The sequence below is a fragment of the Notamacropus eugenii genome, chromosome 6 (genome assembly GCF_028372415.1).
Source record: "Notamacropus eugenii isolate mMacEug1 chromosome 6, mMacEug1.pri_v2, whole genome shotgun sequence".
Taxonomy (NCBI): domain Eukaryota; kingdom Metazoa; phylum Chordata; class Mammalia; order Diprotodontia; family Macropodidae; genus Notamacropus; species Notamacropus eugenii.
In genome coordinates this window covers 123,786,811-123,798,112 of record NC_092877.1, presented here as the reverse complement: position 1 = coordinate 123,798,112, position 11,302 = coordinate 123,786,811, and the positions used below count along the sequence as shown (strand labels likewise).

Genomic DNA, 11,302 nt, shown 5'->3' with positions numbered 1-11,302 from the left:
TTTGTAAAGGATATGAAGTGAATCATTACTTTTATCATTGATTCCTTTCTAAACTCTATTAAAAATATTTTGAGTCATTTCAAAACCCAAATACAGTGTGGGTAAGTTTTAATCATATCAACCCTTTCCATTACATCAGTTTCCTTTAGCTACTGCAGTACCTTATGAGTACGTAGAATTTCGTTTAAAGGAATTTCCAGGGATACCATATTACTTAATTCTGTGCAAATTTTATTTAAAGAGTCTTACTGCTGGTGTGTGCAGAGTTGACGTATCACTTTTGGATTCTACTCCTTCTTGTTTGTGTCAATTAACAGACACGATGAGAATGTTTCTACTTCTCTAAAAGATTAACCTTCTCCACCTGAGTCCTGACTCAATTCCTTCCTGTCTCCTAAGGGGTAAGTTGGAATTCTTGGAGCAAGCAGCATGAAATGTCCCATAAAATGACTTTGAAATTCATGAGATGAAAATAATTAGGGAAAGTAAAGAAAACAAATTCAGTTGAGCAAGAAGGAAAACTAGCTTCCATAACTTTCCATTTAAAATAATCTTTCTTGTTAATTAGATGTAAGTTCAGTTGTTTCAACACTGCTGAAGATGTAACATGTTGGAATTTGGTAATCCTCTAAATTTCATTCTCTGAGACAAAGTCTGTCCATACTATTTGTGAGGGCAAAGTATGATCTTTTACTGTTTTTGTTTATACCAAGAAGTATAATGCCTCCAAATAATGTGATTAAGGAGGATCTTTCCCAACTGTTGTTGGGGCTGGGAAGGTTTGAAGGAAGGTCCACACCTTTTGTTAATAAGAAACTGATTCTTAAAACATGTGATGCTCTCTGGCTCTAAAAAGTGTGTAATGACTCTGAGGTGTGGTTTTACTTTGGGGCTTAGTTTTTGGAAGAAGGTTTGCATGCCAGATGAGACTCTGGGAAGCCACTAATCAGTGCCCCCATTTTGAAAATGCAGATGTTTGTGCTTCCCTCTCTGGTAAGTGTGGTCAGACAGTTGGACTTCTTTGTTGATTTGTGGTATACGTATTGCTTATGTCAGATGGTTTGGAAGCTCTGTCTGTTGACTTTTGACTTCTCTGAATTTTCTCTGGAGTTCAGGGTGCTGATTTTATTCCTCTGAACTGACAGAATGAGACATGTGCTTGATTAAATTGATTCTTAACTCCTCAAAAGTTATCTATCCTTTTGTGAATGCAGATCTAAGAACCTGTGATAGCAGGCCCCCCTGTGCATGTCGTGGTGCTTAATTATACACTATTCTGGTATAATTTTCATGGAAATGAAGGTGACAGATCACTGTGAGTAATACCAAATAAGTATCTGATAGTGTTACATAAAGATTCATGTTAGATCAGATTTATCCAAGAAAAAATAGGCAGCATTGCACAGTAATAGTGTACAGAATTAGGAATAAGTGAGTAATAGATTCAAATACTTTCTCTGACCCCTGACTCTACAACTATTGGCAATTCTCTAAACCTGAATTCATTCATCCAGCAATGGAGTCCTAGTACAATGCATGTCTACTTCACAGTGTTATTGTAAGATTTACATGAGATAATATTTATACTGTATATATAATTTGCAATATGTATGCAAATTATATATTTACATATATTAAAGTATAATGAAAATGTCAGTCAAAGTTGTGGTATGGTTTCTAATGTGGGGGACTTGAAGTAAGGAAGAATTGAATTTGAATCCTTTCTTAGCCTCTTACTTTGTGACCTTGGAAAGTCACTTCACTTTTCTTAGACTCAGTTTCTTGATTTGTTAAATGAGGATATTAATAGCACCTACTTCCCAAGGTTGTTGTGAAGAACAAATAAGAGAACTTGTAAAAAGCCTTTAGTAAATCTTGAAGCATGATATAAATGCTAGAGATTATTAGTTATGATTGCTACTAAATCCCCAATCAGAATGTCACAATTCAAATTCATAATTTCCACCATTCATTTTAATTCATTTTACCTAACTACAAAGTTTCCAGAATAGGCTGGAGTTCCTAGAACCTGCATAATGCCCACAAGAAAATATTCCTTTTTAAGGGATGATTATATAAAGAAAGAATCAGTTTTGCTTCTTTTCAGAAAGCATTCATTTCAGATTTCCCTGGAGAGAAATGGATTTTATGATTGAAAAAGGAAACTCATCCAATCAGTGACATTGTTCACTCCTTTGTTTATTCTAATAACCACAGTATTTTCAGCAATGAAGGTGTATGCTTTCCTCAGAAGCTATGTACTCCTCTTTCCTCCCCCAGTATTAAAACAGGAAGGACTATATAGACAGGAAATATAATAAGCTTTATTGCAGTTCAGAAGGAAACAATGAAGAAACTGGGCTCTAAGTTACAAAATGAAAAGGTTTATGAAGAGGCAGCACTTAAGCACTTTAAGGGCTTAGGTAGGTAATTGGGAGCATGTCCATTTCTTTATTAGAAGGCTTTCTACCACACAGACCCTGTGCCATCATTTGTCAATAGTGGATTTTTATAGATGGAAAAAGCAGCCAGTCTAATTGATGTTCCTCAACTCAGACACTCTTTCCATTAGAGTCATCAACACACATTATGTACCAACTGGCACTATCTAGACAATTAAGCTAAGTTGCCTGGTGTAGTCAAATACTTAGAGGTTACTTTACATGTGTTTAGTAAGTGAGTAGACTCCTGTGTCTTACGTTTTTGACTTTATTGAAAAAAATGCTAAAACGCTTCTGTTTCTCTACTGTTACTGTTCTTAGCATTTGTTCACTAGTGAAGTAAGCAAGGCAGAAAAAGAAGAGGCTGGAAACTGAATGTCTGTATTCAGTAAACATCACTGAGTAAAGTTATTTATTTCTAATTTATGTATCCTTAGAGATGTCTATCTCTTTAGTAAGAGAGTAAGAAAATTCTTTTTATTTACACTGTGTTTTTAATCAAAGATGCTGGGAAATCATCGATTTCCCTCATTTTTTTCATCATACTCAAGTCATACAAAGATGTTTTCTTCATTTGCTTTAACCATAAATACTGACTTCAGACAGCTTCAGAATGCCCACTACAGTTCAAGTAGGAAATTGGTTACCAAATAGCAAGATATTTCAAAAGTTGTTTGATATCTTTGTTTTTATATCAAAACCGTTTTCTAATGGATCCTTTGCCCAGTCCCATATCTAGAGAAGTCTCCCTTATAAGAAAGAAAACATCCCATCTAAATAACCAATCTTTCATCCATGTCTGTCAATATATGTCTTTAGTATCTCAACCCTCCTCTTCTCTCCCACCCCCTGCCAATCCCATTTCTTCTCTGCTGAGAAGAGGGAGGAAGATACATTGATGCCAAACTCGGTGGTTCAGTGCGATAGAACAACAGACCCGGATCAAATGCAGCCTCAGACACTTCCTAGCTGTATGACCTAAGAAAGTCATTTAACCTCTGTCTGTATCAGTCATCTCATCTGTAAAATGGGGATAATAATTAGCACCTAGTTCCCAGAGTTATTATGAGGATAAAATGAAATAATAATTGTATAGCCCTTAGCAGAGGACCTCGCTTATAGTGCTATATAAATGTTAACTATTAACTGTTATTATTGCTGTTATTACTCTTTCCTAGATATCCACCTCCCACCTTTATGCTTGAACACTTCCTCCTCATATCTACCAATTAGAACTCTTAGTTTACTTTAAATACCTTCAAGGCTCAACTCAAAAATGCCACCCTCTATAAGAGATCCTACACATATATAGTACCTCACCTCCCTTGAGGGTTTGCATTTTCTTTATATAGATTTCTTTTTCCTTCTCTGTGTACATATTGTCTTTGTACCCATGGTCCTTGAGGGCAATTACTATTTTTTTTCTAATTTGCATTCCCCACACTTAGAATAGTGACTTGAAAATAGTAGGAACTTAATAAGTCCTTGTTCAAAACATGAATCTGTGCTATGGAATTACTATTGGATTATGCATTTAATATATGTTCAGTTCCCTTTTTGTGTAGTATTAATTTACTTGGTTATAGCCCATTTTTTAGTATTTTCACAGTTCTTTCTTTGCTCTACATCAACTAATTCAAATTTTTCCATATTTCTCTGAGTTCCTCCTATTTGTTGTTTTTTTTATGTCACAATAATATTTAATTACCCCCAAATACTATAATTTGTTTATCCATTCCCCAGTTGATGAGCGTCCTTTTTGCTTTCAGTTTTGTTTGGTTTTGTTACCACAAAAAGGTGTTAGTGTGATAAGTTTGGTATATAAGGGGACTTTCTTTTACTTCCCTGAGGGACAGGTACATACGATCAAAAGGTAACAATGTCTAAACATTTTAGCCACTTTTCTCATTGTAGCCTATTTTCCCAGCTTCCTCCTGAGACAACTTGATGGTGACTTTGACCCACAGGGAGGTACTTTGAAGAATATAGGTATAAGGAAAAATTTGGAGTTCTGTTTTATACATGTTGATTTAAAGATATCTCTAGGACATCTAGTTTTAAACATCCTTTAGGCAATTGGTAATGTAGGACTGAAACTCAAGAAAACACTGTGTGTATGCATATTATGTGTATATTATATATGTATACATATATAATATACACATATATATATATGTGTGTGTCTATGGACATACAGATGTATGTATGTACATGTATAGATATACTTGTGTATATATAGATATGGATGTGGATATACAATATACCTATATGTGTGTGCATGTGTGTGTGTGTGTGTGTTTGTCATTTGAATGATAGCTAATGAGATCACTAAGTTATAATGAGGAGATAAAAGAGAAGAGGACCCAGGCTAGAGCCTTAAAGAATGCCAGTGGTGAAGAGTTTTGACGTAGATGATTAGACATCAAAGGGAGATGGAAAGCTGTTTAGGCACACTTTCCCCAGTGCATCTGAATGATTACACAATGCCAACCCATATAGTTCAAAAACAAAATAAACAACAAAGTAGTTGTGTTTGTACACATAGTGCCAAACTCAGTGATTTATCCTTTTTGGTTTATCTTCTTATAAACATGCAGAAGTTAAAGTTCATTCAGGACTTACTTGTAAATAGTAGGTAAGAACTCAGTGGAAATGCAGTTTTATACTCTTCTCTGTGTCTTTCATAAAATAAAGTTCTGAAAATCTGAATGTTTCCCAAGTATTCTCTAGTAGGTCCATCGTTTCATTTAATCTGTTTAAGTAGGTCAGGGAAAACAACATTTTTCAATTCAACTAAACAGCTTTTATTCTGTTCTAATTTGGTAACAGGTGAGAGGCATCATTTTGACAGACAGTATTGAAGAAAGATTGGAGAACTGCTCTTGGAGTCAGGAAGACTTAATGGCCCTTAATATTTCAGTCTGTCTACTACCCACATTTCAAAGTACATTTGGAAGGGTTGTCTTACAAAGATAACCTTCCTTTCAAACTTACTTGAAACTGAGGCCACCTAGGCTTTTTGATTCAGTCAGGGCCCTTGTTGCTTGGTTCTTTGGCTTAGTTTGGTTTCTCTGATTATTTAGGGAAAATAACTAGATTCAAATACATTTAAATCACCAGGTAATTTGATATATCTGTGAACTCACTCTTGGAAATAAATATTCTATGCAGTGATTAAGAGCACAATTCATCAAATTCCCAATCTGAGTGATTCTTGGCATTGATATCCAATAAATATTACACAGGGAAGTCAACTCAATGAACGTGGTCTTCAAATATCTCACAGGAGAGCATGCATGGAACAGATAGCTAGGTGGTGCAGTGGACAGAGTACCAGTCCTAGAGGCAAGAAGATATGAGTTCATACCTGACCTCAGATACTTACTAGTTTTGATCCTGGGTAAGTAATGTAACCTCTCTCAATCTTAGTTCTTCATCAATAAAATGAGGGTAATAACAACATATACCACTCAGGACTGTTGTGAGGATAAAATGAGATAATAGTTGTAAAGTACTTTGTAGAAGTTAAAGCACAATATAAATCTCATCATTACTTTTGCAAACTTCCATTACATGATGACTATATATATATATATATATATATATATATATATATATATATATTCCATTCATTTATTTAACAACGTATATTTATGCCACTTTTGGTGTTCAGGTTTTTGTTTTTGTTTGTTTGTCAATATGCTGCAATAGGTACCATATATCTCACCATTGCCCTTGGGATAATCAATAATTTTTGTTTTTTAAGACTGTGTTACTCTATGTTTCACGTCCATTGAGAAGTTTATTGGAAGAATGTCATTTTTAAAAGATGGGCCATTATGTCAAAAAGAAGCTTGGGTTACCCACATCCTTAAAAAATTTCCCAAATTCAATCCAGCATAGAACTGTAGACCAAAACTAAATATTTTCTAATATTATGATAAAGCATTGAATTTTAGTGAAATTAATACTATTAATTAATCTACAAAATACATACTTCCAAGCCTTTGCATTTTGATCAAATCACATTTTGGACATTTCTGGTTTTGCTCAGAACTTTAAAAACATCAAATAAAATGAATGTTTTCATATATAGAGGGTATATACATATATACACGCATACATATCCATACATACATATGTATATACACATATATACATGTATATGTACATGTATATATGTATGAAAGAAAAAATATTATGTGATTGAATTTCTTTTGTGAGGATATAAATTCAAATTATAACTTTCAGAGCTGTTCTTCTTGTCTCTACTTCTTTCTGATTCTGCTTCAGCTCTCTCTTTTGCATCTAAAAAAAGATGCCACAATGACTCCCTATATTTCTTTTCTTCTCTTTAACTACCTTATCACTAATCACTTTGGTCTCACACTCTGTCTCATTAGGGGAAAAAAGTCCCTTTAAAAAATATACAGTCAAACATAAACAATTTTCCATTTTGATTTTGTATAAAAATAAATAATAATAATAGCTAGTGCTTATATAGGACATATTGTCTTTCAGGTACTTTACTAAATGCATTACAAATATCTCATTTGATCCTTCCACCTCGGGAGGTAGATATGCTTCTGTTATCCCCATTTTACTGAGGGAACTGAGGCAAAGAGAAATGAAGAGACTTGCCCAAAGACAGCTAGTGTCTGAAGCTAGATTTGAACTCAGGTCTTCCTGACTCTAGGCCCACTGCAGTAAGTAGCAGCCATATATGCCTTATCCAGTGTTTTGAGTTCATTAGCACTGTTAGGAGATATGTAACATAATTTATCATCAGTCTCCTAGGATCTTAATTTGTAATAGTATTGATCTGAATTTTCAAGTATTTAAAATATCTCATTATATTTATGATCTATAATTTGTTTAATTATTCTCCAATAATTGGGCACTGCCCCTCCTTAAGGTTATTATTAGAATTATTCTGAGCACTTAAGTGCAGCCCACCATGTACCCAAGAATACCGCAATTATATCAATGAATTCATGTCAATTACACATATCGATCCCTAGAGATATTAGCAATACTTCCCACAAAAGCTGCCAGATGAAGCCACAATGAGCTAGTTAATAAAATGGTTGGTAGTAATACCATATGCAGCCAAAAATTCCTCTGATAGAGAGATTTAAGAGCAAGCAACATTCAGCAGAAAGCAACCTAGGAGACAAAGACCTTTCAGATGAATTACCTGGAATCATACAGGGCCCTTGAAAAGGCTTCAGCTGATGCAATGGAAAGATCCATGTCTTTTAAAGGTCTGGCGTAAAGCTTAAAAATCTTCCATACCTGAACAATTACATAAAGTTCAAAATAATTATATGTGCCTTTCCATAATTAAAACAAAATTGTTAAATTAAAAAAGACAATTAAAGCTAGAATGAAATGGTGTGCATTAAAGTCATAAAATCATCTTTGTCCTAATTATTCAAACAATCCATTTTTAATCTGTGACATTTCTGAAGCAATAGCTGTTAGTTTTCCAGTCTTATTAACATAATAAAGGATCATTGCACTTTACATGCTTTCAAAGATAAGTTATTCTCCTCATGTTTAAGTTTTACCTGACAAACAGAATTAACTGTTCATTGAACTTAAAGGTTAGAACTCTCCTCATTAGTTTTCTCATTGTTCTTCTAAGCTAAGTTCTTTGTTTACCTTCACACATTGACTTCCTAACTTGAATTCTACTCATTTTTTTAAAAGAATGATAGAGTGGCAGAAAGTATCTGTGAAAAGCATATCTACTAGCAAAGGACCTCAACCTCAACTCACTATTTGCATCTATGTGTTTTATTTTAGATCATTAACATCTTAAGAGTTGCAATGGACTTTGGAAAGCAGGTGGTCCAATCCCCCTCAATTTTCATCTGAGGAAAGAAAGACCCAAGATGTTTAAATGACTTGCCGAGGTTCACACAGAAAGCAAGCTATCAGGGCAAGAACTGCAAGTCCAATTCCAAGTGGAAATTATTCTTGAAAATGTTATCTCTGATAAAGCCTAGTCAAGAAAGACTTGTTCATTGGCAACCACATGCACCTTACTAAACACTGAAGACACAAAGAAAGAGAGCAGGTGTACAACCTTTGTTCTCAGACGTGCCTTTCTTGCAAGCTTATGGGCAAACTCAAACCAAAGTATGAGTGAAAGATAAGTTTCATAAAGAAAGAATGGTCCAATATTTATTTTCAGAGAGTAGAAAATAGCAAGCCTACAAGTGAAAAATATATACAAAAAAACCACTATTATTCCCCCATTCCTCCAGTATTTCTAAATGTCTGAAGGTCTATTTTTGTTTGTTTTGTCTTTAAGGGTAGGTTTCTAAGGCCAAACCAGTGCAGAGGGCTGAAACACACATACCTAGGGATTAGACATATTTGAGACAGTCAATCTAAAAGACTTTAAACTCCTCCTTTAGATTCAGAGCTCTTTGAGGACAAGTCAACAAAAATTTTGTAACCCTGTCAACGTCTTGTAAATTCTCTCCCCTTCAATACTCAACAACTGTCTTCTGGCTGTACTGATTTATCATTATCAATGCTGACTTTGGGTTCTCAACCTTCTAAAATGCCAAAATACACCAAATTATTTTAGATAATTTATTAGGGGCTGAAGTGGTAACTATGCATAGGTCATCAGCCTCCTAAAACTAATGAGTCCAATTAATCTCAGTGCAATGAATCATATGACTATCATGTGAGCATTTGTGGAATTTGATGTCAAAAAAACTGTTCTCATACTCAAAAAGTGGGAGCCATAAATCAGGTATAATTTCCAACTCTTTTCTTTAGATTTTTGCTTTCCCCCAGACCAGCAAAGCTATTATATTTCAACTTCTAATCCTTGAAGACAACAAATCTTTTCTGGCTTGCTTTACCTAGACAACTCCTAGGTGGAAGATAAAAATAATCTTCATGTAGTACCTATGTTATTATCCCTACATCCAGAATCTAGGGCCCCAGACTCTACTTGAACATACTGTCACAGGAAGATAATTTATTGGTAAGGCAACCTAATCAATTATTTTGATCATTTAACAGTTCTTCCTAAGATTCAACCATAAATATTTCTCATTGTAGCTTTCACCCAATGATCTCAAATTCTGCAATAGCAATAAACTATTTCAGGATACAACTTGGCATTGTCGGTTAAAGACCCATATGCCCATTACAATGTCTCATGATGCAGAGAAAAGAGTGTTGGATAAAGACATAGGGAAACCCAAGTTTGAATGCCAGATCTGACTCTGCCCAGGTGGTGTTGGCAAATCATTTCAGCTCCTCATTTTCAGTTTCCTTAGCGGCAAAATGAGAATTGCATTCCTCCAATAGCCTGCAATCCCACACTAAATTTCATGCTCTTGCTACATTATAATCACTGGGAGGGAAAGAATTGTAGTTTATTTATTTTGTACAAACAGCTGAGCTTACCAAAGGGTCATTATTTATAATAATTGTTCAAGAAATATTCAATTCAATAAACATTTATTAAGCACCTACGATGTGTCATGCACTGTGCTATGCATTGGGGATAATAATAAAAAAAAAATCATCTTTGCTCTCTAGAAGCTTATCTAATTGAGTAAGACAACACAGAAAACAAGCTGTGAAGTGCGAGGAGGGATACCACTTGGTGTACTTGGTGCAGGGAGAGTTGAAACCAAGCAGAGCTGTAGATAGAAAAGTGAAGTGAGCTGAAAAATCCAAATCCTGCCTTCTATGATGAAAAGCTTTGGGGAAATATGTCTTTGTTGACTGGTGGACTGATTGAACTGGAGGTCAAGGCTCCAAATTCTAGCCCTTCTGTTTTTCAAATGACAAGTTAGCCTTCTTTCCTGATTGTACTGAAAAGATTCTCTTAGAGGTTCAATAATGAGATGACTCCTTTTCTTCAAGTCCTGAAAGGAGTATTACATGGGAAAAGGATGGGATGTCTTGTGCTTAGCCCTAGAAAATACAAAGAAGAACACAGGGCAGAAATTTAAACGGGATTCAGGTTTAAAGCACTTCCACCAGATTCTCCTTATTGGTTGAGAGAATGATATCCTAACATTTCATGCCTGTGTGAGAGGCAAGGAAGGCTTGGTGGGGACTTGGGAGGAGTGACATTCTTCTTTATTCCTCCATTTTTAGAGGACATATATGTTTCCAGATCCTCTTTGGGAAGAAATTCAGAGAAAGTAAGGAGAGACTTTGAAAAGCAGACGTAAAGAGCTAGAACTTCAGTATGTCCCTGATTTTTAGGCTCATCCTGAGAAGGTGGATAAATTTCCAGAGATATCTATTAATATTGTCCCTATGATCCATATTTAGACAAATACATAATCTACATGGGCAAAACACACCCTATTTAAGGGGGAAAACATCACAAAAAATAGTAGATGTACAAATGTTGACTGGGCTGCCTCAGGAGTAGCATATACCCCTCTAACTGCAGCAAAGGTTGAATGAACACTTACTGAGGATTTTGTAGACGGGATTTCTGCTTGACTATGGTTTGTTTTAGATGGGCACTGAGGCTCCTTGCTTAATTTTGTAACTTGAACACGTGGGGAAAAAAATCAAACTCTCTAGGGTGCCAACATATGACAGGGGTGGGAAGATATGAAATGTATCCCTGAGAATTTCTATACAGCACAGGAATCTTTAAATGAAGGAAAAACTAATATGTCAGGAGAAACAAAGCAGCTGCTGACATTTTTAACATAAACTGTGTGGTAGGATTCTTGGGAACCAAGGTTGAAATCAATAAGCTCCATGGACCTTGAATACAAAAGGACTCAGAAAAATAAATACTTCCTTTCACATGAAGATTCCTAATGATTTCCATTAGACTTTATTTTTTTTTTGTTAAA

The 11,302-nt window shown here is 34.9% G+C and overlaps 1 long non-coding RNA gene across 1 annotated transcript; it reads left to right on the top strand.

Annotated features, from left to right (window-relative positions):
• The first annotated feature begins 810 nt into the window (after positions 1-810).
• LOC140510585 (uncharacterized) lies at positions 811-9,946 on the top strand. Its single transcript, XR_011969298.1, has 3 exons — positions 811-993; positions 5,687-5,841; positions 8,250-9,946. It is a non-coding gene; the product is annotated as an uncharacterized lncRNA (long non-coding RNA).
• The last annotated feature ends 1,356 nt before the right edge of the window (positions 9,947-11,302 follow it).